At 41.2% G+C, this 27,159-nt stretch overlaps 1 protein-coding gene across 1 annotated transcript in view; it reads right to left on the reverse strand.

Moving 5' to 3' along the window:
• LOC105533882 (notch homolog 2 N-terminal-like protein) overlaps nt 1-27,159 on the reverse strand; it is a 105,126-nt gene that overhangs the window by 77,435 nt on the left and 532 nt on the right. The gene's annotated exons all lie outside the window — the stretch shown is intronic.

The following is a 27,159-nucleotide window of genomic DNA, read 5'->3' on the forward strand; positions in this document are numbered from 1 at the left end:
GAAGAATGTCTTACTGTGTTGGAGAAGTTGAAGAAGAGATTCTGGGGTAGCTATGATGCACAGATTGAGCTACACCACGAATCTCTCCATGTAACCCAGGAACCCAAGGATATGTGATGAGATGTTTGTGGAAGCAGGAATTAAAAGGAAGATTTCTTTTAATAATGCCTTGCAGTTGTGCAGTGATTTAGACGTTCCAGAAACACTTTTAAGTATATTATCTCATTTGATCCTCAAAACAATCGTGGGAAATAGGCACCCCAGTCATTATTATCCCCATTTCGCAGATGAAGAAACTGAGATAGAGCTTTAAGTATCTTGCCCAAGGTTAAATAAGTAATTAGTGAGCTGAGACAAACCCCCCACTATTTCTGTCCTCTTACTCAGTCTCACTCCACCGCCCCTTTGTGCAACAGTGTGAAGCACATCCAAGATGATATTTAGCATGGGGACCTCTGCATAGAGGGACACCAGCTTCCTGTCACTTCCATGTTAGTACAGAACAAGCTGACCCACTGTAACTGGGAAACATAAACAAGTGAATACATTCTTTTAATTTAAAATATTTTTCAGAGCCTGTTCTCTACAAAGCACATACTAGGCTCTGCTGCAATGCAGAAATAAATAAAACCCAGCCCCTGTTCTTTGGAGATCACAGAGCATTGAGGGAAGCCAACATACAAATAACATAACTAAAACAGAGATAAAGCACAGGGATATGGGAAAGTAGAGTGCATGGGATTAATTTTGAGTCCACTTTCATCTCATCCAGGCCCTAGCCTGAAAGATATGAACTGTGGTGGCCTACACAGCTGGACTGTAAACCATGTGACGAGAGTCATTTCTTACCCCTTATTGATGTTTGTAAACTCCACAGTAGTTGGTTCTTTGCCTTGCATAGAGTATGTGCTCAATAAAGACCTACTTTCTGAAAGGTTCACAAAGTTCAGCCAAACACAGGACAAGTTCTAGAAGGCAAGAAGTTAACCTCAGGATTCAAACTAGCTCTGAGAATTAAGAACCAGCCAGACCCTTCCACTGATCCTACACCCTCTGCTCTAATTAAGGGAATCAGTAATATAAGTAATTGTGATATGGGCGATATAGTTTGCCTGTGTCCCCACCCAATATCTTATTTTGAATTATAATCTCCATGTGTCAAGGGAGAGACCAGGTGGAGGTAATTGAATCATGGGGGCGGTTTCTCCCATGCTGTTCTCCTGATAATGAGTGAGTTCATGAGATCTGATGGTTTTATGTATTTGGTAGTTCCTCCTGCATTCATTTTCCTCCATGCCGCCTTGTGAAGAAGGTACCTTGCCTCCCCTTTGCCTTCTGCCATGGTTGTAAGTTTCCTGAGGCCTTCCCAGTCATGCTAAACTGTGAGTCAGTTAACCTGTTTTCTTTATAAATTGCCCACTCTTGGGCAGTTCTTTACAGCACTGTGAAGACACATTAATACAATGGGCTTCTTGACCTAGTTTTGCCCTTTTATGAAAGTGATTATCTCAATTTGATTGATGTTAAGGAAGGACACAGTGGCTCATGCCTGTAATCCCAACACTTTGGAAGTCCGAGGCAGAAGGATTGCTCGAGCCCAGGAGTTTAAGACCAGCCTGGGCAACAAAGTGAGACCCTGTCTCTACAAAAAATCCAAAAACTAACTGGGCATGGTGATGCATGTCTCTAGTCCCAACTACTCGGGAGGCTGACTGATCCCAGGAGGTTGAGGCTACAGCGAACCATGTTACCACTACTGTGTTTCAGCTTGGGGGACAGAGCAGGACCCTGTCAAAAAAACTTACCTAGAAATTTCACATCTTCTGCTATGCATGAGATAAGCAGGAAAATTCATATAGGAATGCCCACTGTATCACTACCTTAAAATCTTCTTTTAATTCTTTTAAGCATTTTATGCTAGGAGGTATTACACTTCAACTCCTAAGTAGGTGTGCACTTTTCGCGTATGATGTATGAAAGGGTTGACCTGTATGCACCAAGATGTCTCCCCAATTTTACAGTATCATAAATTCACAACTGTGTAATTATCAAACCACAATATTATTGGATGAGTCTCAGTGCTTTAGTCACTAAAATGGTTATGCAATTTTGGATATTTATTCACGTTGTTCTCAGGGACTGTTGAATTGTTTTTACTCACATTCTTATATTCTTCCTTCATGATTAGCCAAGACATTTTTGACAGCAAGATTCAGGCACACAGAAAGTTTCTACCTTAAAATATGGAAAATCTTCATACCATCTAGGTGCAGATTATATCTAAGTCCCCCGAAGAAGAAGAAGGAAACTTTTCTTATTAAGTGGAATTCAAAATGGTTAACTAAGTATGAGAGTAGGGGCATCAAAAGTAAGGAAGAGAAATCCCATTACAAGAAGTAGTGTGCACAGGCCAGGCACAATGACTCACACTTGTAATCCCAGCATTTTGGGAGGCCAAGACGGGAGGATCGCTTGAGCCCAGGAGTTCAAGACCAGCCTGGGCAACATGTTGAAACCCTGACTCTACAAAAAAATACAAAAATTAGCTGGGCATGGTGGTGCACACCTATGGTCCCAGCTACTTAGGAGGCTGAGGTGGATGAATCACCTGTGCCCATGAAGTCAAGACTGCAGTGAACCATGATCACACCACTCCACCACTCCAGTCTGGGTGACAAAGTGAGTCCCTGTCTCCAAAAAAAAAAAAAAAAAAAAAGAAATCTCCTTCTAAGTAAGTAATTCATCGGGAGATAATTAATGGCTGGCAACAGGTATTTATAATGGAAGCATACATGGCCTTAACGATAGGGTTTGCTTCTGAAAACACTCTAATTAAAAAGGGAAAGAGTAATTTTATAGGAAAGTACAAATCAGTGGTGTGTATGTCTACTAGTGTGTGCAAAGAGACAGAGGTGGTAATTGCTGGACTCAGACCAGATATCAGCAACAACTGAACATAATGACCTTATAAATATGCAAATAGGATTTCTGACAAAGCTAAAAGTACATCATTATTATTATTCATCAATGTGGAATGGAATGTGAAATTGGAATCAGCAGGTGAGGGGTGGTTGTACCTGAATATCCTGGATACCAACGTGTTTTTGTTTTTAATCATTCTAATCTCTGTTAAGAATAATGTCACATGACTACTTTATCCTCTTTCTCAGACAACTGATCCAATCATTTTTCTTTCAAACCTTTGCCTCCTTTCCTCTTGTAACACATACTAACAGTCTAAGCAGAAAGAGAAGAACAGATGGTAGTAAGACCTAGAATGTTTACCCCATTAAGATTTATATCTGAATCCAGAAGGAACACCTCATTGCTGAGAAGAGCCCTGCAAACAGTTCACACCTCTGTTTCTTTTGCAAGATATAGCTACCTCAAAAAAATCCTTCCTTAATCAGACTCTTATGGCCTGAAATCCTTACCTTTCTGCTGATGACTGTCATTTGAGAGTACTTACCAAAGACAATGGTTGGGGAAATAGATATTTTAAAAATAAGGGAAGAAGTGGATAGGGTAAACCCGGGCTTACTTAGGTAAAGCTGAAGTTAGAAGACAACCTTTAAATTATATTTAAAAAAAAAAAAAAAAAGGCAAAGTTAGAACACACAAAAGGTAGTATAGTTCCTTACCCATCCACTACTTGGTTTTGAGGAGAAAAGGGAAGTAAGAAGAGTTGAAGAGAAGAAAAACAGAACAGAAGAGTGGGAAAGGAAGATGTAAGGGTGCTCTGGAGTACTATGCACCTGTTTAGAAGTGGGGAAGTAGCACAAACAGTAGCAAAAGAAGAACCACCATGGAGTTCCTCCTTGCACATCTCTCTCCCCTCCCGAAGGCCTAGGGTGAGCCCACAGCGTTGTTCCAGCAGTGAGGGAGTCTCACTGCCCCCCTGAGACTCTCTCACGGCCCTTAAGATACCTCCCTGAAGTCCCTCCAAAGAATTCATTGTGCCCCTAGTCCAAATCAGTTTCTTCCGTCATAAATACTCATACATAACCACAACAATAAAGCGTTAATAATGATAATGGCAATTTTGTGTGTCAAACATTATATTAAGCACTTTACCTGCTTTACTGTTGGTTATGCTTCAACAGCTTATGAGTAGGTATTATTATTTCTACTTCACAGTGCAAAAAAGTGACACCTGAGTAAGTTATCTGAGCTCACACAGCAGCTAAGCAGTGGCACAGGGATTTAAGCCCAGGTCCATCTGATCAACTCCGATGGCACATAGTTGACCTCTGCATTGTCCCACCTGCCCACAGGTTGCTGCTTCAGTGATCCAGTCTCATCCATTGTTCAGATGACCAACTTAACCACTGAATAAGTTATCCTCGAGTCATTTATTGTAAGCCTAGTCTCTCAAGTTCATTGTGAGTCAAGGGCTAGATCATATACCTCTTTTGTGCTCTTCTGTATTGTGGCATCCAACCTCTTGCTTGTCAGCTTCCAACTCTGGGGCTACTTAAGGACTTCTTTTCCTGGCATCTGCCCCTCATATGGGAGATATGTTCAGACAATTCTATTGATTGGTTTCACCTTACAACTTTTTATTTTGAAATACTCTCTTCTAAGTGTTCCTAATACATTTTTTAAAGCCAGCAAGGAAAGAAATTCTGTTTATTGCCAACTAATTATAAACATTAAAACATCAGTTTAAAATTTAAAGGAAAAATGACCTATAATGCCACCACTGATAGCATTTTCGTGTGTTTTATTCATTTGTTCTTCATATGTATATTCTTACAGAGTTGTAATCAAGACATACATAGAGTTTTGTTTTGTTTTGTTTTTTTGAGTTGGAGTCTTGCTCTGTCACCCAAGCTGGAGTGCAGTGGCACGATCTCGGCTCACTGCAACCTCCGCCTCCCATGTTCAAGTGATTCTCCTGCCTCAGCCTCCCGAGTAGCTGGGATTACAGGCGTACACGACCACGCCCAGCTAATTTTTGTACTTTTAGTAGAGATGGGGTTTCACCATGTTGACCAGGCTGGTCTTGAACTCTTGACCTCAGATGATTCACCCGCCTTGGCCTCCCGAAGTGCTGGGATTCCAGGCATGAGCCACCATGGCTGGCTGACATACATATAATTTTTATCCAGATTTCTTAGGTAATTCATATATCATAAATATTTTCCTTTGTTGTCCATAGTTGCCATACCTATAGTGTTGTTATTGTCTGCAAAATATTCCAGCCTTAATTAATATATAGAGCTAGAATACTTTCTATATTAGTATTGGGATCTGTATCCAGAAGTTGTCCATCTTATTTCAAAGACAGCCTTTGGGGACAATCCCTCCATACTTCTTTTATTGCCCATCACAATGGGATAATAAGTGGACTCTTTCTTTATAATTGAATCAGGGCAATGGCTCAGCCCAAAAGAATCCCCTGCTGTTGCTCTCCAATCCCCTCCCTGGCATTTACAAGTCTTCACCACTCTCCTGGAGCCTCTTTCCTTCTTTCTGTTCCCCATTTTCTTCCCAGCAAAAGGCTTCACTTCCTACTTCACTAAAGACATCTCCTAGTTCAAATATCACCTCCCCTGCAAAACCTTCCCTAGCCGTCACCATTGCTACACTGACAGGCCATCTATGGACTCCCTACTATCTCCCCTCTCAACCTCACAACTTATCACTTATGTACCCACCTTTACTTCCTTCCATTGTATCTCAGAAAAAAAGAGTCTTTCCTTCTTTCAATGCTAATTTTTCAGCACTGGCCATTGATTTCATTCCCTTCTGCCTTTTCCAGGACCATTTTGCATTCATTACCCACCGATTCCCACTGTCTCATCATTCATCTTTCCCTCTCTACTGGCTTTATCCCTCAGCCAACAATTTTCTTCCAGACACACACACATACACACACACACACGCGCGCGCACACACACATACTTTCTATTGTATTTCTATTTCAAATTCATCTTTCACTTCCAAACCTCTTAAAAGAGTGTTTGTCCCTTGCTGTTTTTATTTCTGCAATTTATTACAGCTTCCCCTCCTTACATTTATTGAGCACTTACTATGTAAAAACAATGTGGAAACAGAGATCGATAAAGTAGTCCCTACTCCCGAAGAGCTTCTAGTTGGTACGGAAGACAGTAAACCAAATCAACACAACACAATAAAATAAATTTTATGACATAAATATGTGCAAAAGTATCCATGGGGGGCTGCCTGGAGGAAATTGGAGAGACTTCCTAGGGAAGTGACATTTGAGTTAGGCCTTGAACAATGAGTGCAATATTACCAGGCAGAGACTGTGCATATATTGCACATGACTGACAGGAACAACTTATGCAGATAACTGAGAAACTATATTAATGATTACTTAGGAAGTACCAAATAGTTCAGGTGTCATAAGAGTAAGGAACGTTTGGGGAAGAGATGAAGAAAGAGTCATTTAGGCTAGTTGTTCTCAAACTTTAGCATATATCGGAATCACCCAGAAGACTTATAAAAATGCCAATTGCTAGGCTTCATTCCCAAAGTTTTAGAAGGGGTGCGGATTGAGCCAGATAATTTACATTTATAACAAGTTCCCAAGTGATGCCGATGCTGATCTGGGGACCACACTTTGAGAACCACTGGCTTAGTAATGCAGCTTCTGCTTCAGTCGTTATAGTGAAATTACTTTTAGATGTCATCAGAGATCTCTAACTGACGAATGCAATGAACTCATTATCAGTCTTCATTTTCCTTGATGAGTTTGCAGCATTTGACATCATTGGCAATTTCAGTGACCTCTTAACTGTCTCCCAGCTTTTAGCCTCTCTTTTAGTCCATTCAGTACCCTGAAGCCCACAGGATTGTCCAAAATACAAGTATAAACCCATCACTTCCTACTTAAAACCCACCAATGGCTCCCCATTCTCTACAGTTAGAGCCCAAACTGGACAGACTGGCATGGAAAATCCTTGGCAATCCGACCACATTTACCTCTCCCGCTGTTGCTGCCCAGGATTGCATAGCCTTTGTTCCAAGCACATCAAGCTACTAGCCGGTCCCCAGACATGCTGTGGGCTCATGTCCTCTTCACCTCCATATGTGCACTTCCCTTGCTCCCTGCCCTCCCCCATCCCGTCCTCCCCTGGATCTATAGTGGTATAGTGGAGCCATAGTGATATGGTTTGGATGTGTGTCCCCTCCAAATCTCATGTTGAAATGTGATCCCCAGTGTTGGAGGTGGGGCCCAGTGGGAGGTGTTGGATCTTGAGGGCAGATCCCTCATGGATGGCTTAGTGCCATCCCCTTGGTGATAAGCAAGTTCTCACTCTGTTAGTTCACAGTAGACCTGGTTGTTTAAAAGGAGCCTGACACCCCCTCTCTCTCTTGCTCCCTCTCTTGCCATGTGACACATTGGCTCCCCTTTGCCTTCCACCAAGATTGCAAGCTTCCCGAGGCCCTCACCAGAAGCAGATGCTGGCAATATGCTTCACCTACAGGCGCAGAACTGTGAACCAAATAAACCTCTTTTTTTCTCTTTTTTTCCAGACAAATTCTTGCTCTGTCACCCAGTCTGGAGTGCCCTGGTGCAAGCTCTGCTCACTGCAACCTCTGCCTCATAGGTTCAAACAATTCTCATCCCTCAGCCTCCTGGGTAAGTGGGATTACAGGCTTGCACTACCACACCCAGCTACTCTTTGTATTTTTAGTAGAGACAGGCTCTTGCCATGTTGGCCAGGCTGGTCTCAAACTCCTGACCTCAAGTGATACACTCACCTCAGCCTCCCAATGTTCTGGGATAATAGGTGTGAGCCACCACGCCTGGCCAAAATAAACCCCTTTTTCCCTTAAATTACCCAGTCTCAGGTATTCCTTTATAGCAATGCAAAATGGACCAATACCTATGGAATTTGGGGTGAAGGCCTAACTCCAATGTCATCTCTTGTCCAAAGCCTTCCTCAGCTTCCTGGCTCCTCTTCCTGAGGCCCTCCACGGTTGGTTTCTAAATATTATATATACCACTTAACAACTAGTTGAACATGTGATTACTATATGGGGACTTGCTTCAGTCTCTGAATCTTACTGTGAATCTATCGTATTATTTTCGTTATTGTCATAAAAGGCTTTCAATATAGGTGTATTGAATGAATGTTGAGAACATAGTACACATTTGATAAATAATGATTTGAGTAGGCACTTGCTGCTTGCCCAGTGGAACAGGCAAGCAGGCAAAGAGGAGGAGGAGGACACAAAGAGAAACTTTGTTAATGAGCAAGAATCAAACGTGCCACCTCACAGCCTCCTGACTCCCTGCCTTAAAGGGTGAACCACAGGCTATTTCCCATGATTCCCTCTTTCTTTGATGACACAGTGGTTTGTCAGCTCTGTGGACTGGGCAGTTATGCAGCTGTCTTTCTTACTTTCAGCAAAGTACTTGCTGGAGGACTTATCTAAAGCTGAGAAGCAACACCTGTGGGGACTGGGCAGGAAACACTTTAGTAGTTTGTCTTGGTGCATGCACCACCAGCAGACAGCCATTTGCCTTCCATTTGGTTTCTGCAACTGAAGGAATGCTGGGGGGTTTCTCTGCTGCCAGGAAGAAGAGATTGCCCCCACCCCCATTCTTCCTCTCTCTCTCTTCCTTAGTCTTACCCCTGCACATTCTGATTCTTGTGGTGACCAGATCCTGCAGAAATAAAACAGGCCTGAGTTCCTATGTGGCTGGCTGTATCCTCCTCATTATCTAATAAAACTATGATGTTAAGGAAGCATCTATCAACTAATGAGCTCAGAAAGCCCATGCCTTTTTTCACCTAGCCGTTCCCCATCTGTGTGCAAATGGCTACTAGAACAGCCATTTATAAAGTGACAACTATGTGTTGGGTGTTTTGCATACATGATCTCATTAGCTCCATACAACATTCCTGCAAGATAGATATCTTTATCTCCATTTAGCAAATAAAGAAACTGATGCTCAAAGAAGTCAAATAACTTATCCAAGGTTGACAAGCTAATAAGTGGTAGGGGTCAGACTTGAACCTATGTTGCAACCATTTTAAAGCCCTATATGTTTTCCATTATTTATATCATCTTGAAGAACTAAAAAAGGTGAAAGTTACAGAGTCAGCCAATGTCATAGCAGGAATTAAATTCACGGTGTTCTGATTTCCAGGGCGGCCTACAAATACCCACCATATTGAAAGAACTGTTTGAATGGGTATGTTTAATGTTCCGAGAATTTATGAAACTTAAAAATATGTGTTGATACTACAGTTGGAAAAAGGACCCAGAATTGGAAAAGCTGCCTGATTGTTCATGAGTGCCCCTTGTCTCTACTGTCCTGTAGTCAGTGCCCCCTCAAAGTTAGATGCACCTGAGTGGAGGTGCTTTTCTGTCACCTAAAGTCACACATTTACCTTTGATCCAGACCCTCCCCAGAAGCAGTGCTTTTGAAATCTCTTCTCCTCTTCTTTTTGTTTGACAAAATATAAATGATAGTTTATTTCTAGAATGATGCCAAATTCAATAAAACAGTGATGGAGTTGTGTTTTGTTTTCTGGTCAAGTTGACACCATAAAGTGGATTTTCCTGAATATTTCCCTGTTCCACTGGTGCTCTTGGCATTGTGAATAAACAGAGCTGGTGATAACATCCATCATAGAGTTAAGCACATTGAGTGGGTGATAAAGTCAACAAGAAGCTGAAACAAGATTTACCACGGATAAGCTGCCAAGAGTTGGCTGTAGATTCTAAGTGGACACTGTGGCTCATTCATCTTCACCCTTCAGCTTTCCACCCCAACATCATCCCTGCCTCAGCACTCATGACAAGAGTAGGAAAGCAGGAGAGAAGGAAAGCACAGGGGTCAAGTTCAGGGGACAAATACATAGCATTGATCTGCCTGAGATAAAACATAAAGACTCAGTAGTAAATTCTTAATGAGTACGGAGAGAGAACAAAGAAAAATGTTGTGGGGTTTTTGTTTGTTTGTTTTTTGAGACAGAGTCTCGCTTTGTCACCCAGGCTGGAGTGCAGTGGCGCGATCTCGGCTCACTGCAGGCTCAGCCTCCCGGGTTCACGCCATTCTGCTGTCTCAGCCTCCCGAGTAGCTTGGACTACAGGCACCCGCCACAATGCCAGGCTAATTTTTTGTATTTTTAGTAGAGACGGTGTTTCACCGTGTTAGCCAGGATGGTCTCGATCTCCTGACCTCGTGGTCCCCCCACGTCGGCCCCCCCAAAGTGCTGGGATTATGGGTGTGAGCCACTGCACCTGGCCGAAAAACGTTTTTTAAGTCAAAATGAACCAACTAACCAACAAAAGTCATATTCCAGAAGTGCAAGTAGACACAAATGATCACTGGGCTTCTTTTAAGCAACATTCTGTTTTCTTGTCCTAACCTATCTCAAGCTAAGGAAATTCTAGGGTCTATTGTTCAAAGACTTCAAATTGTTTTCCTTGGATTATTCCCACTCTTATATTTTTCTTGCCTCTTTCCAAAAGTGGGTTAAAAATGTCCAGGTTTTTTAACTCATTAAGATGCCCATCAAGCATCTTAATGAGTTAGTCACGATTACAACTGCATCTTTTAAGTTACCCAACCTGTTGAAAGGCTGCCGTGAAAGGAGCTTCTACAAACAAAATCTGGGCTGTGTTTCTCATTATCTTATGTTGCAAAACGTGAATGAGGAGTTACTTCCAAAAGAGTAATTAGCATAAAGGCTGCTGAAGCAGAGAGGTAGGTGGGCTCCTGTCTCAATGGAAAATGTCGCTGCTGTTTCTGCAAGGAATATGTACCTTACTACTAAAGGAGAAGCTCTTTGCTAACAAATGTGAAAGGGTTTCACACAGTTCATGGCACATCATAAGTGCTCATAATTTGTTTGCTGCATTGGAATTCTTTCAATAGTCTACTTCTCAGTCACATAATCAACTGTGACTACCTCCATTTCCTCACCATCCAGTCTCCTTATGTTCCATTACAGGAACTGCAGCCTCATCACCTATCACAGTGTTTCTCAACCCTTTTCTTTTCATCATTGCCTTCCTAAGGAGGCTTTTCAGACATTTTTAAAGATTGCTGTCCTCTACGAAATTTTGGTACCATAGTGTGAAGGTTAATTTTATGTGACAACTTTAGCGGTCTAAGGATTGCCGAGATGAGATCACTGGTAAAACATTATTTGTGGGTGTGTCTGGGAGGTGTTCTTGGAAAAGGTTAGCATTTGAATCGGTAGAGTGAGTAAAAGATCACCCTTGGCAGTGTGGGTAGGCCTCATGCAATCCCTTGAAGGCCTGAATGAAACAGAGAGGTGAAGGGAGCACAAGTTCACTCTCTCTTCTGGAGCTAGGACATCCATCTCCTCCTGCCCTTGGATATCAGTAGTGTTTCTGGTTCTTGGGCCTTTGGACTTGGACTGGGACTTACAGGATTGGCTCTCCTGGTTCTCAGGCCTTCTGGCTTGGACTGGAGTTAAAATGCACCATTGACTTTCCTGGGCTTCCAACTTGCAGACAAGCTGATCATGGGACTTCACAGTTTCCATAATTGCATGAGCCAATCTCTCGTAATAAATCTATTTCTGTATATCTATATGCAATATATGCTATCAGTTCTGTTTCTCTGGAGAGCCCTAATACACACAGATATATTGTGATATCAGTTTATGCATTGTATGTATATCTGCACTTTGTGCATTTAAAAAATTAAGTTGTGTTTTATCCCCCAAGAACACTTCTCACTCCCATTGAGAATGTGCAACCTATCAGACCACAGCAGACTGATTCAGGACACAGCAGAAGTAGAAAACAGAAATAGATGCTAGACAAAATCGATTTGGGCAAAAATTGCTGCAGATGTCAGGCATAGAAGTTTGTCTAGATCAGGCTTAGTAAAGGTAAAGACAGACAGTTGGCCATACTGGTTAGCCAAACAGGGCACAGGTTGAAGAATACAGCTGACAGCAGTGTTGATGGAAGATAGGAGGGCAAGGTTCAAGGCAGGCAGAGATGTGAGAAATATTTGTCCACTGGGTCAGAGAATGCCTTATACAGAGAAATCTCATCGTTCAGAAAAGTTCCATGAAAGAGAAATTATTCTCAGGTCTGAAGCCAGATTTAGACATTTTGCCTTTGTTCCTCAGGAGCCTGGACTACCCAGTCGACTGTGCCCTATTGATGAAAATCTCTGATTATTATAGGGGAATACATTATGTTGGCTCCTGTATTCCCTGAGAACCATCTACATCTCCTAGTACTTTGAAGTCGTGGTATCAGATGAAAGAACCAAGCCTTCCAAACTGACTTGGAGCTGTGCTGAGGTATTCATGGCCTCAGGCATTCAAGCAGGTTGATCGGATATAAGGTGTGATATTCCTTTTCCTTAAGTCATTTATCCTCTGGAGATCCTAACCTAACGTAATCTCTCCTAACCTAAAACAGGAGCAGACCCAGGGTCCTGACTGGACATTCTCATTATGCTTCCTAAAACCATTAGGATCTCTTCATGGTCACATCCAACAGCCTTTCTCTTTCTCAGGCCTGCAGCTCATTGCATGTGGTGCTGCCTCTCATGTTCTCCTCTTTAATTAGAGGTCAGCCACTCTAACTGCAGCCTTCATCACACTCTGCCTCTAGAGTCTTCTGAATGCTGTCTTTGAGGGTCTTCTCGGTCTCTTCCTTCCTCTTTATCTTTTATCAAAGGCACTCTTTTAATCTTTTGGTTCCTTTCTGTTGCCCCTCCATTCTCATCTGTTTATATGTTCGCTTTAAGGTCATAAACATAGTTGAGTGCTTGCTATATGCCTAGCACTGATATAAACAAGATACGACTTTTGCACATTCTTATGATGGAACAGATATATATCTGTCTCTTATACACATCTATTATGATGGAACAGATATATATAGATATAACCAAGCAAAACACAAGGTGAAATATGTAATACAGATCTGTACAAAATCTGTAGCAACTCAAAACAGGAAGTGATTAATTCTGTCTTGAGAAAAATAAAAGGCATTGCAGAAGGAAAAAGTTTTGATTTGTGCTCTGAGAATGAATTAGGGATTTATGAAAAGAAAAGTTGGAAGAAGGGCATTACAGTCAGAGAGATGAGGATGGGACAGGAACAGCATGACCAAGGAAGGTTAGAAAGGCCATGTGACTGGAGGAGAAGTAGGCAAGAGGGGCAGGGGGAGTGGTAGGCAATGACCCTGGAAAGTTAGGAATGTACCGCAGCTGTAGTCACCATTTAAACCTACATGCCTAATGGATCATTGCACTGCTTAACGTTCATTTTTAAACAGTAAATTTAGCTCATACTACTTACTATATACCATGTAACATGCTTACTGCTGGTAATACAAAGATAAATAAGCTGTCCCCTCAAGAAATCAAAATATAATAGAGAGGTAGATGTGTTTTAAAACTTATTATGTGCAATACAAGCCGACACATGCAGTGAAGGTAGTATGTATATAACACAAAATAGAGAGTGATTCGCTCTGAGCAGAACATGTTTCAGAGAAAAAGTGATAGCAGAGCTTTAAGAGATGAATTGGGGTTGGGTGGTGTGGTAAGCAGAGTAATGGCTTCCCAAAGATATCCACATCCCAGACTTGTAAATGTTACCTTTCATGTCAATGAGGACTTTGCAGATATGACTAAGTTTAAGGAAGATGGGAAGATTAGATTATTCAGATGAGCCTGATGTAATCACAGGGGTCCTTATAGAAAAAGGAGGCGGGAGTATCAGAGAAAGAGATGTGACAATGAGGGGCCATCAGCCAAAGCCAAAAAGAAACAAACAAGAAAACCCAAAAACTGTGGCTAGAAGCTGGAAGAGACAAAGAACAGAGTCTCTCCTCCAGCTCCAGGAGGTATGCAGGTCTGCCAATGCCTTAATTTTAGCCTCACGAAATAGCCTCATTTCAGACTTCTGACCTCAAAAAGAGTAGGTTTATGATAGTTTGTTACAGCAGCAACAGGAAATGAATACAGATGGAAAAGCAACCAGGGTGTTGGGGGTGAGAGCATTCCAGGCAGAAGGAATAGTATAAGCAAAGGCACAGAGGCATGAAATAACATGGCAAACCCTCGGAGCAGGGGTTACAAGTAGTTTAGTGTTGCTTGAGTTTAAGAACCACCAAGTAAGGAGCAGAAGAATACACTGGCACGCAAGGCAAGTGCCACAGGGCCTGGTAAGGAGCACCCCTACCATGAAGCTTAGGTATTGCTGAAGTTTAGAAGGTAAATCAGGAGCCATTTTATGGTTTCACACAAAAAAGGAAAAACACTGAATTTTCAGTTTTGGAAGAAAAGCTTAATGGGGAAGAGCCCAGGGCAGGGAGACTGTTGAAGGAAGCTGTCACAAAGTTCTGGAGGGACGTGGTGGGGCTTGAACTAAAGCAGTGTGAGTAGTAGGAGAAGGCAGGGTAGTGATATTTAGGATTCAGAAAGTGACCAACTATGAGGAGCAAGGAGAAAGGGAAGAGTCAAGGATGACCCCACTTTCCTGATTGGGACTTTGGTGAATGGCCATGTGCTTACTGACATGGGAAAAACTGGAAGTTCCTCCCAATATTTCTCAGATTCGTATTTTCTGAATTTCTGTATCCACTAGGCTAGTCCGCCCATCAACCTATGTCTAGTCAGTCTTTAAAGTCTTCCTAGCCACTTTTTCTGATTCTAGCCTTTCCCCTTCTCAAGCTATTCTCCACCATGTCGTTAGAACAACTAATTCAATATTCATAAAATATTTATTTAGTGCCTATCATGTTCCAGGTTCTGTTATAGACTCTGTTCATATCATAATGAATGAAACAATTTAAAAAATAAGCTACTTTACATTTAATGTAGAAGATCCTTATAGAAGGTAATTTTGGGTAGTTCCATCTCCAATTCATATCTTCTACAATGGCTTCAAATTTCCTCTCACTTTATATCTGAATTTTTTGGTGTGTGCTCAAGCTGTCAACTTCCTTGCACCAAACAAGCTGTAGGGACTCTTAACTTATAAACTGGTTGTGATCTAAAGCAGTGCTTTTCAGACTATCTGTGTGGTTAATTTTTTTTTTAATTTCCAAGCTTGTGGTCTAAGTGTCTTCCTGCATATGACTAGTGCACAGGTCATGCCACCTGTGACTCACTATGAGAATTCCACGACACCCAAACCAGTCCATACCCTGCTCATTGACATGAGTCCACTGACAGTGTGCTTGTATGTAACAGCATTCTCAATTTGCTCTAAAAATTTCTAAATGCTTACTCTCAATTTTAGCACCATCCACATAGCACATTTGAAATCTCCATACTTAGTAAGTCCCTTACTAAAAGAGTTTTGAGGGATTTGGAACACATTTTTTATAAGTGCCTAATTTTTTTTACTTTTTTTTTTTCCTTCAACTTTTAAGTTCAGGGGCGTAGGTGCAGGATGTGGAGGTTTGTTACATAGGTAAATGTGCGCCATGGTGATTTGCTGTACGATTCATCCCATCACCTGCGTATTAAGCCCAGTATCCATTAGCTATTCTTCCTGACACTCTCCCTCCCCTCACACCCCCCTCTGACTGACCCCATCGTGTGTCGTTCCCCCCATGTGTCCATGTGTTCTCATCATTCATCTCCCCCTTATAAGTGAGAACATGCAGTGTTTGGTTCTCTGTCCCTGTGTTAGTTTGCTGAGAGTAATGGCCTCCAACTCCATCCATGTCCCTGCAAAAGACATGATCTTATTCCTTTTTATGGCTGCGTAGTATTCCATGGTGTATATGTACATTTTCTTTATCCAGTCTGTCATTGATGGAAATTTAGGTTGATTCCGTGTCTTTGCTATTGTGAATAGTGCTGCAATGAACATAAACATGCATGTATCTTTATAATATAATGATTTCTATTCCTTTGGGTATATACTCAATAGTTGGATTACTGGGTCAAATGTTTTTTCTGCCTCTAGCTCTTTGAGGAATGGCCACACTGTCTTCCACAGTGGTTGAACTAATTTACGCTCCCACCAACAGCGTAAAAGCATTCCTTTTTCTCCACAACCTCGCCAGCATCTGTTGTTTTTTGACTTTTTAGTAATAGCCATACTGACTGGCATGAGATGGTATCTCATTGTCGTTTTGATTTGCATTTCTTTAATGATCAGTGATGTTGAGCTTTTTATCATATGTTTTTGGTCACATGTTTGACTTCTTTTGAGAAGTGTCTGTTCATGTCCTTTGCCCATCTTTTAATGGGGTAGTTTTTTCTTGTAAATTTGTTTAAGTTCCTTGTAAACTCTGAATATTAGACCTTTGTCAGATGAATAGATTGCAAAAATTTTCTTTCATTCTGTAAATTGTCTGTTCACTCTGATGATAGTTTCATTTGCTGTGCAGAAGCTCATTAGTTTAATTAGATCCCATTTGTCAATTTTTGCTTTTATTGCAATTGCTTTTTCCTTTTTGGCCATGAAGGCCTTTTTTGTTGTTTTTTCTTTTTTGCTCGCCCATTGAAACCTATATTGGTCATGCTAGCTTATGTTTTTTCCTGTAAATAGACCTTAGACTATGTGGAGACAGGAGAAGGAAGAGCTCTGGGACTACTCTTTGGTACATCATTTTCCTTTAGAGAATAAATACTTCTTATTGTGCCTTCCTTTTCACGTTTTTCTTTTACTTCTCCTTAACCCATCCCATTTCACGCAAACGAAGATTACAATTAATATGAAAGACTCTCAAATTTTTATCAAGTTCTTGCCAGAGGTATTCCAACCACTTCAATTTTACCAGCCCTAATTAGGTGAAGCTATTTAGCATAAATCATAGTTGCAATTCAACCTCAGGCTTATGAACTGGCTGGGACTAAAAAAGAGAAGGAGCCTTTTGTCTCTGATTCACTGGCTCAACTCTGGCGCTGGCTTATGTTGGACTGCCTCCAGCCCCCAATGACTATGTCTGCAGCCTTATATTACAGTTCTTTCAGAACCTTTTTTAAAATCCATATCCTTTCTTTGATTTTTAACACTACAAACTCTTTCTTCTGTGTGAATAAACTCTTTTTCTATGGCTCTCATGACTCTACATTGGATTTCTTTGTTGTCTCATTCTCCTCTCTCTCCTCCTTAACCAAGGGCCTCATCCTAGACCTTCTTCTCTCGCCCTCACATGCTCTCAGATGCTCTCATCCTCTCCTATGGAATCAGTTATTACCTAGAGAGACTCATGCCCTCAACTCTCCTGAGTGTGAGACACATAATTTCAACTGCTTTCTCAACATTTTCATTTAAGTATCTCATAAGCATCACAAACTCAACTCAATGTTATTTTTCTGCATTCCATATCAGGACAACGCCATCTGCTTAAACATTCAAGATAAACACTTGGGATCATTTTTGACTCCTCATTTCCCTTCATTCCCCCACCTTCAACTGGTTGCGACTCACCATTCCACCACTGCTGTGTTTATTTCTCCAGTCATTCTCATTTTCTCCATCTCCACTGCCTTGTCTCAGGCCCTCATTAGTTTTCACCTGGACCATTCTCAGTTCTCTGAAGCCTCGGACCAGCAACGCCCCACGCAGACTCTGAGTTGCAGTCCCACTCCTCCCTGGAGCTACCTCTCCTCGTCACTGCATTGTCCTTGCTCTCTGACAGGCATATCCAATCATCCTTACTCTTGAATACTGACCTTCAAAACTCTTCTTTCTCTAACTCTTTGTAATAGAATCAAAACTCCTTTCTCAGCATGAATTGCCAGGCCTTTTCACATACAGCCCCTGACTAGCTCGTAGCCTCTTCTTCTAGTTTAACAATAACAACAACAGCAAACCACCACATCCCACAGTCCATCCTCTCAGGTATCCTCAAATTTCCCAAACCTGCCAACCTTTCTACCACTTCTCAGGCCCCTGTACCTTTGAGCATTCTATTCTGGTGACCAGCTATGAACCAACCCCTGCCCTTCCCTGATGTTCCTCTATTTGGTATACATGCTTCAGCTTCCAAGGAAACTCTTCCAAGCACAGTTCACTGCTCCTTCTGTTGCATTCCCATAGCATGATGTAAGGGCCTCTATGGACGGTTCATTCAAAGGAGTTCTTCTGAACCAGGCACTGAGCTAGATTCTAGGGGTACAAAGATAAAGATGGCCCTTACAAAGATGGCTCTTAAGGAGTTTATCTTCAATTAGTAGAGAAAGACATAAGTGTAAATGGCAAGTACTTTTATGTATTTTAAAACAATCGGCTGGGCATGGTGGCTCACGCCTGTAATCCCAGCACTTTGGGAGGCCGAGGCGAGTGGATCACGAGGTTGGAGATTGAGACCATCCTGGATAACATGGTGAAACCCCTTCTCTACTAAAAATACAAAAAATTAGCCGGGCGTGGTGGTGGGCGCCTATAGTCCCAGCTACTTGGGAGGCTGAGGCAGGAGAATGGCGTGAACCCGGGAAGTGGAGCTTGCAGTGAGCCAAGATCACACCACTACACTCCAGCCTGGGCGACAGAGCAAGATGTCATAAAATAAAATAAAATTAAATTAAATTAAATTAAATTAAATTAAATTAAAATAAAATAGTTACAAAGCACTATAGGTGCTGTAGGAGAAATATGGGCAGGACAAATAAACGAAGAAAGGAGTGGTTAATTCTCCCTGTGGGGTTGGAGGTGGAAGGAGAGAAGCCTAAGGAAATCTATTACAAGAGAGATAACCCTCCTAGAGGGTAATGAAAGGAGGTCATTCCAGGCAGAGAACAGCATAGCAAAGACCTGGCAGGATGAAAGAGCCTGCTATATTTAGGGAAAAGCAATTGGTTCTGTATGGCTAGATCCTGAGCATGAGCATAGACCCAGTTAGACAGGAGACTGGAGAACAAGGGGAAAGCTTTACCTTATAGGCAGCAAGGAGCCACTGCAGGGTTTTACACAAGGATAGATACATTACAATTTGCATTTTCAGAAAGATCATTTTAGCGACAGTGTACAGAGTACAATAAAATATTGAAGGGTCGTCTACATGTAAGTAACTACATGTGTACTTACTGGATTTGATATCAAGTATTGTGGCTCTCTAATTTCTATCCTCCCAGTGCCTAATACATTTTTTCATCAAACAATAAGAGAGAGGATCTTCAGCCTGACCAACATGATGAAATCCCGTCTCTACTAAAAATACAAAAAAAATTAGCTGGCCGTGGTGGCAGTATTCCTGTAGTCCCAGCCACTGAGGAAGCTGAGGCGAGAGAATTGCTTGAACCCAGGAGGCAGAGACTGCAGTGAGCCAAGATTGCGCCACTATACTCCAGCCTGGGCAACAGAGTGAGACTCTGTCTCAAAAGAGAGAGAGAGAGAGAGAGGATCCATGATGTTGGTGCTGGAACACAGGGGAATGTAGCTCTAGGCCAGGCTGTGCCAGCTTGGTGAAGCATTGGCAAGTCACTCTGTGCTTTTGTTTCTTCATCTATAAAATGGTGGCCTACACGAGATCATCTTTCAGTTCTCTTTTGCTCTAACGTTCTGTAATTGTATAAGGGAGGTTCCTTTTTCTTTTTTTTTTTTTGTTTGCAGTCAATATTTGGTAATGCAAATAAAAGTTTACAGAGGTGGATGTCAAGAGGTAAGTGCACTGGGAAGCACAGGTCGGCCAAAAGGTTACATGAGCCATTTCCTGAAGAGTGGGCAATGACTCTGGTTCAATTATTCACACGGTAAAAGGATGCATTTCTCCTGTTGTGGGAGTACAGAATTGTCTCCTCAAACGTTGACTCCTTTTTAAAGGAAGTAAACAGAACTTGGACTAGTCTTCTTATTATAAGCTTTTAAGTTTTCAAATACATTTTGAAAACATTAGAAGCCTGAGAGACACCCAGCAGTTTTGTCCACCTTAAGTTAGTTCTCTATTTATTAATTCAGCACAGTACGCAGAGCTCTACCAGGTTCTCCATGTCCCTTTCATAACTTTTGCCTATCTTCGACTTAGTAAAATATGCTGTGACATTTCTGCTTCATCAGCTGGCCTGATCACCGGAATTTAAAATTCAAGATCTCCAGCAACAGAGCCAATATCTATTGACCACCTCCACAAAAAAACACAGGTTTATTTTAGCCTCCATGCTATTTGATCTTTATCTTGATGATGCTATAGCCCTCAACTTTCTTGATGAAAATATCTTTTTGCTGATATAATATTACTATCTTTTACCCAGAAGTTTGTTTTCTTAAAGAACAAGTTTTCTCAATGTACTTCATTACCATGAACTGTCTGCATTGATATTGAAATGGAAATATTTAAATTTAATTTGTTAGAGATTTTGTGTTCAACTTTGAAAATTTAATGATGTATTAACCTTTTCCTAAGAAATACTATTTACTGTCTAGTATCAAGCTCAATGATATCAATCTAATTTTGTAATATAATATCTATATTCATAAAACCAAAGAAAATTCTCACTTTGACCACATTTTCTTAATAAGCTATGTCCCTGGGTTTCTTTTTACAGTAAAACATAGCTGCTAAATTTATACCAGGGCATAACTTTCCAGAGTGACTTGTAAACCAGCCACAGGAATTTCAAGATATTTCAACTGAATTTAATCTCCTCTAAAATGTTTAGAGGAGGAAAAGAGACTGTTTATTATAATTTGGAGAACAGAAAGAGAAAGATAGTGGTGACCCCACCCACCTCTTATTCTCTCACAGACGTTGTCATGCTCCAGGTGGGGTGGGTGATGATGCCAGTAATCCCCTGGGCTTTGACTTAGCTGAGCGTGGACTCAGTTTTCAGTTGCTTGGCTTGTTCTTGAAGAGTAAGCTGACAGGGTAGATTTGGTTCTCAGCATATCATCTAAACATCTAAACAAGACGTGTAGGGTAGTAGTTCCACCTCCAGTGAGGGGCTCAGCCTTCTTACAGAGCACTTTTCTCCACTCTCAGCCTCCTGTGCTTGAGAAACAGCAGCAACTGGGCCTGGCTGGGCTAGCTCTCCAAGGCTGCTATACAAAAAGCACGTATTCTAATAGACTCATTAACCCCAAAACGTATTCAGAGCATCTAATTTTCATGTGTTGAACTACACATGAAATATATTTGGGGATATAAGATTAATATTTCTTAGGAATCAAGAGTCTCCTTGCTAGTTAACTTTAACACAATAGAAAGTTGTTTTTTGTTTTTTTTTTTAAGAGACAGAGTCTTGCTCTGTCGCCATACTGGAGTGCAGTGCCCGGATCTGGGCTCACTGCAACCTCCGCCTCCTGGGTTCAAGTGATTCTCCTGCCTCAACCTCCCAAGTAGCTGGGACTACAGGCGCCCGCCACCACGCCCAGCTCATTTTTTTTTTTTTTTTTTTATTTCGTAGAGATGGGGTTTCACCGGGTTGGCCAGGATGGGCTCGATCTCCTGACCTCGTGATCTGCCCACCTTGGCCTCCCAAAGTGCTGGGATAGCAAATTTTAAGCCAAACACACTATCTGAGATTTACAAAAAGCATAATTTTAGCTCCTCTTTTGTTTCATGAAGTCTAGATAATATTCTCTAGAAGAATTTCCAATATGCAGGCTGATATTTACTGTTGCTTTCTTTATCTTCGAAGTGAGATGATGCCAAAAAAATTGTTTGTAAATATCATGCAAGAAATAATAATGGAAAAGAGAAATGTTGTCACTCCAAACAATTTTTCCCCATCCCACAGAAGTTGGAGAAAATAGCATGAAAAAAGTCACTGAAAGGCTAAAATATCACAAATTAATAAATAATAAGTCTGAGTGCTTTCCCATTCACTTATTTTGCCTGTTCCCCTCCCCGCCACCCCTGCAAAGTATCAATTGTGAAAAGCTAACCTCATATCAAGCCTGGGAGAAAGAAGAGGGAATTGTGTACTGACTTAAGAAAAGTGGCAGATAAAAATAAAACATGCCTTTTGTTACATAGGAAGATTTTAATGTATATAAATAAATTTTATGCTTTTATTGAACATTAATTACATTGGTATACCTTGTTGCTTTTGCATACTGACAACTGACACCTGTTAAAAACAAGTTCTTGAGTGAATGGCCCTCCACCATTTATTCTCACAGAAGTAGCTCTACTTCACTTATTTTGGTTCTCAAAAGGTTACTATCCAAACAACTACCTCTTGTGAAAAAGAGAGCAGAAGAAGATGAATTGTTTTTAAAACTAAGCTTGTCACTTTTAGAAACAAACTTAACAAATTTCAGTGTGTAGTAGGTAATCATTCAATAAATGAGTGCCAAACATGTAAACAGGTCTAAATGTTGTCATGATAAACCATTTACCTGGAAGATGCATATGGAGATAACTAAGTCTGTAGTTAGCATGAAACATGTTAAGAAAGATTAACATAAATGACAAGTGAGGCCTCCAGAATCAGATGGTCTGAGTGTGAATCTTACTGTCATTCACTAGCTGTGAGATCTTGGGCAATATATGTGCCTCAATTTCCTCATCTGTAAAATGGAAACAATAATTCATAGAGTTTTGTAAGATTTGGATGAATTAATACCTGTACAATGATTAGAAAAGTAAAAGTACCTGGCATACAGTAAGCACTTAATAAATGTTAAGATTTAATTACATGGATTGATTCTGCTTTAAAATTCTTTGTAGCAATGAAATGCCCTAAATTTTTCATGGGGTATGGGACTGAGACTGAAATAATACAAACTACAGTTCCGGAAACTTTTTAAAGTGGCTCCTAAAATTACCTTGTCAGCCAGGCACGGTGGCTCACACCTATAATCCCAGCACTTTGGGAGGCTGAGGCAGGTGGATCACCTTAGGTCAGGAGTTCGAGACCAGCCTGACCAATATGGTGAAACCCCATCTCTAGTAAAAATACAAAAATTAGCTGGGCATGGTGGTGGGCACCTGTAGTCCCAGCTACTCGGGAGGCTGAGACAGGAGAATTGCTTGAATCCAGGAGGCAGAGATTGCAGTGAGCCGAGATTGCACCACTGCACTCCAGCCTGGGGACCAGAATGAGACCCCCCCTCAAAAAAATAAAATAAAATAAAATAAAATGATCTGTCTTCTGGAATACTTATAATTTACATTAAAGCAGACATTGAAATATTTTCAGCCAGAACCTATACCTGTAACCATATAGCCAAAATTACATTTGTTTAAAAGTGAATTTTCATTTTTGCTCCTCCTCTTTTTCATTCTCCTGTTCCCCCCTCCACCTTTTCTACTGGTGTAACATTTTTTTCAATTAATATAATTTTGACTTCCAGTTATAGTAAAGACACCTGACTGGATACCATACAAGAGGCAACTATACATAACTATATAGTTATATGCTATATATAACTATATATGTGTGTGTGTATGTGTTTGCATGTGCATGTATGTATATATTCTAGATTAAATAGGCTATAGAAATCTTAGTATTACATACAGCATTATTACTGGGGAAAACACATTCCACAATGGCAAATAATTGCATGTTCATTTTTATTCTTCTCAGTAAGACAAGGGCCTGGGGTTACTGATTAGACCAGCTTTGTCTTTAATACCCTTCTAGTAATGAAGAGGAATACTCTTGCCTGAGAGAACAGGGTGGTCTTTCAGGCCTACTTAAGCTGGGTGAGATGGAGCACACACCCCAACCAGGAGGTGTGGAGGTTCACTGCCAGGACGCCCTTATGAGTTAGGTGGTTTACCAAGTGTCATGTCTTAAAGGGTTATGAGTGGGATCATCTCTCCAGATTAGCTGCTGCACTGACTGACCTTAAATCACTCTTGCCATGATTTAAGATCCTTATACTCCACTGTGGCTTCCCCACTGTGATTTATGGTTTGCCAGTATAAAGTAGTAATCCGAAGTAGTAACAGATCATGTCCTTTCCCCTATTTGCAGCCACTCCTATGGAGTGATTTGAAATACACTTATTTTAGGTGATTGTCAAGCCCAGCAATACAGACACACTAATGCTTTTAGGATTGAAAATCAAAAGCCCTCCCCTGCAAAATGTCCTAACTGTGTATCCAGGAATTACTTAAAACATAAAATAATTAATTTGCTTATCAAATATAAACACCACCAGGTTCAAGATAGAAAATAAACACAGATTTCAGGTAAATTATAAGTATTGTATCAGCCAGGGCCTGCTGTCCCCAACCTGACCTCATTGCCCAAGCTGATGTCTGCCTCTTGCAGATGGCCTTGCCCAATCCCCGTGCCAGTGAGAACCATACTTTGTTCCAATCCAATTCTTTCTCCAGAAGAGAGAAGAGAAATCAGGAAATAGTTTATTATTTCAATTCCCAGCACCTAGCCCAATGTCTGGCACAGTGCCTAGAATATGAAAAGCATTCAGTAAATATTGATTGAATTAACAAATATGCTGTCACCAGGCTGACCCCCCACCGCCTGCCTCATCATAGCCAGTATCCAGAGTGACCTGGGATGGATTTAGCCTCCTGAGTCTTCCCATATGCATTAATCTTCTGTTTCCCTATCTGCCCCTCACGTGTGTGGCTGACCATCCTCCCTGGCCCTTCTGATCTGGATAGTCATCTGCCCTGGTTCTCCCTCTAAAACCCCTCGGAGTACTACAGTGGAGTCTGCAACACCAGTTAATGGGCCGGGGGTGAGAAATGCCAAGGGAGCCAGACCTTCTTACTTAGGTCCTATAATTCTTTTTTTTTTTTTTTTTTTTGAGATGGAGTCTCACTCTGTCACCCCAGGCTGGAGTGAAGTGGCATCCAATCTCAGCTCACTGCAACCTCTGCCTCCCAGGTTCAAGTGATTCTCCTGGCTCAGCCTCCCGAGTAGCTGGGACTGCAGCCACACGCCACCACACCCGGCTAATGTTTGTATTTTTTATAGATACAATTTTGTATTATTTACAGAGACGGGGTTTCATCATATTGGTCAGGCTGGTCTTGAACTGCCGACCTTAGGTGATCCACCCACCTTGGCCTCCTAAGGCGCTGGAATTACAGGCATGAGCCACTGCGCTTGGCCCCTATAATTCTTTTTCCCTAAGCCAAGGTCTTTTTCCAGGGTCTCTTATGTTGCCTAGGAACCGCATCACTAACAACTCTGAGTCCTAATATTGACAATCCCTGCTTCCCAAAGCTGTGCACTGCTCCCTGGTCTGTTCTTTGAATACTATTGCCAGAATAGTATCGTCTCCATATTATGACTCAAGTTTTACTCTTTTTGTCATAAGGCATTTTACTCTCATGTGTTGCGCAGTTATAATCCAAGTATGAAATCCAATTAACATAATTTTATCATAGATGTGTTAGAAGCTACAAGGACTTGGTCTGTTTCTGTCTTAGTTTTCAGTTAGCCAATCTTTCCTGAAAGAAATTGAAGCCACCCTCCTCTTAGAAAAAAATCCTTCTTTCATTTTATTTTCATGGGCTGCTTCTAATAGTACATTGAATTCTGCCTTCCATATTTCTAATCAGCCTTCACAGTTTCTTCGTTTTCTATCCCTTTCTCTCTGTTCCTATTTCTGCCATATCAACTAAGGCTTTCCTTAGATCTTGCTTTACCTATAGCAATGCCGCCTACTTGGTCTTCTTACTTACTACACCGGTTTATATTGGCTCTGGTCCTTATTATCTACGGGAGCTGAGGCAGGTTGCTTTCACTCTAATTCTCGGTTTCCTCATCTGTAAAATGGTCATATTACAGTATGGACCTTGTAAGGGTGGTATAAATGTAAGCAAATATCTTTGGTTCTCCTGGGCTATACATCCAAATGTGATCATGTTAATTAAAAATCTTAACAGTTCTCATCCTTCCCCAAATATTTATGAGAAACTCATGAAATGGATTAACTCAATAAATACTGAGCACTCTGTGTGAGTCAGTGATGTGGGCTCTGGGGGCACAACGATAAACAGACAGGCCTGGACACTGCTTTCTTGGCATTTGCGTTCTAGGATAGGAAAAACGATGATTAAAAAAGAAGAAACAGAAACCAAAATTACAAAACACGAGATGATGATAAGTGCCATGGAAAGAAAGTTGAGGTAGGCAGAGGGTGAGAGGGCACAGGGGTTGTTCAGTTTTTTTATAGGGTTGTCAGGGAGGGCCTCATTGAGTAGGTGTTTTTGTACAAAGACATTTGGGTGTCATCAGTGGACAGATCTTACCTGTGTTCTTAAGCCAGTGCCGTCATCATGTGTATTGTTATAGTTAGCTTAGCCAGACACCAAGATGCTGGCACTGACAGTGCCACTGTGGGCTAGAAGTCCACAAACTGTGTCAGTGTGGAGCCCTGCACAGCTACCCTAGCCAATAATGCTTTTGAAAAACAGGAAGTAAGAGAATTGACTTTTTCAGCATTAATGCTCAAGATAAAGTGTTATTACTGAATTAACTGAAATCAACTACTATTTCCTTAATGCAACTTGGATAAAAACCTTTCTCTGCAATCACAGCTGGCACTGTGGTGCTGGTTTTATGGGAAATTGAGGGCTGTGATAGCCCCTGTGATGTCTGTCAGCATCCTCTTTCAAAGTGGGAAAAGAAAAGCTCTCTTCCTTAATATTACACTGAGTTACCATTTACTGGGTGATAGGACCTAGAGCATCAAAGAGTTTCATGGCTCCATGACTCAGAGGCCCTTCTTTGTTTTCTTTTGGGAAGACACATGCAAGGAAGCTGGGTTAGGCCCTTCCCTGTGACAGCCAGACTTACCGTGACCTTCCAGGTCTAAAGCCCAGTCTCACCATTACAAACTCCTTCCTCAACCAACTGTGCTGTCTTCAGGGGCCCCACCATTCCTGCCAGCACTGCCTACCTCTGGAACTCTCTCCAGATATGCCCATGAATGCTGAAAACCCTACTGAGGCAAATATTTCCATTTTGCCCCCAGCAAACTTCTCAGGCCCCTTATAAATCAATGGATGCCAATCATTGCTTAAAGGGAAGAGACATTGTCTTATTCTGCATCACAACCATATCTGTCTGAATTCTGACCCAGCTGGGACATTGTATTGCACAAGAAATAGAAAAATAATTCATGAAGTTCCTGGCATAATTCTTCTGTTTAGTAGGTATTCAAAAAGTGCTAACTATTGTAATTATTTAGGTAGTAGTTTAATGGGCAATTGTAAACATATTGTTTACAATTTTTGTTTTTTCAAAATGTTTCACAAAATCATGTGTTATATAATAAGAAGCAAATTCTTTCAAAACACACACACACACACACAGACACCAAACTCTTGACACAT

The sequence above is a fragment of the Mandrillus leucophaeus genome, unplaced genomic scaffold, assembly GCF_000951045.1.
Source record: "Mandrillus leucophaeus isolate KB7577 unplaced genomic scaffold, Mleu.le_1.0 Scaffold1292, whole genome shotgun sequence".
Lineage (NCBI taxonomy): Eukaryota > Metazoa > Chordata > Mammalia > Primates > Cercopithecidae > Mandrillus > Mandrillus leucophaeus.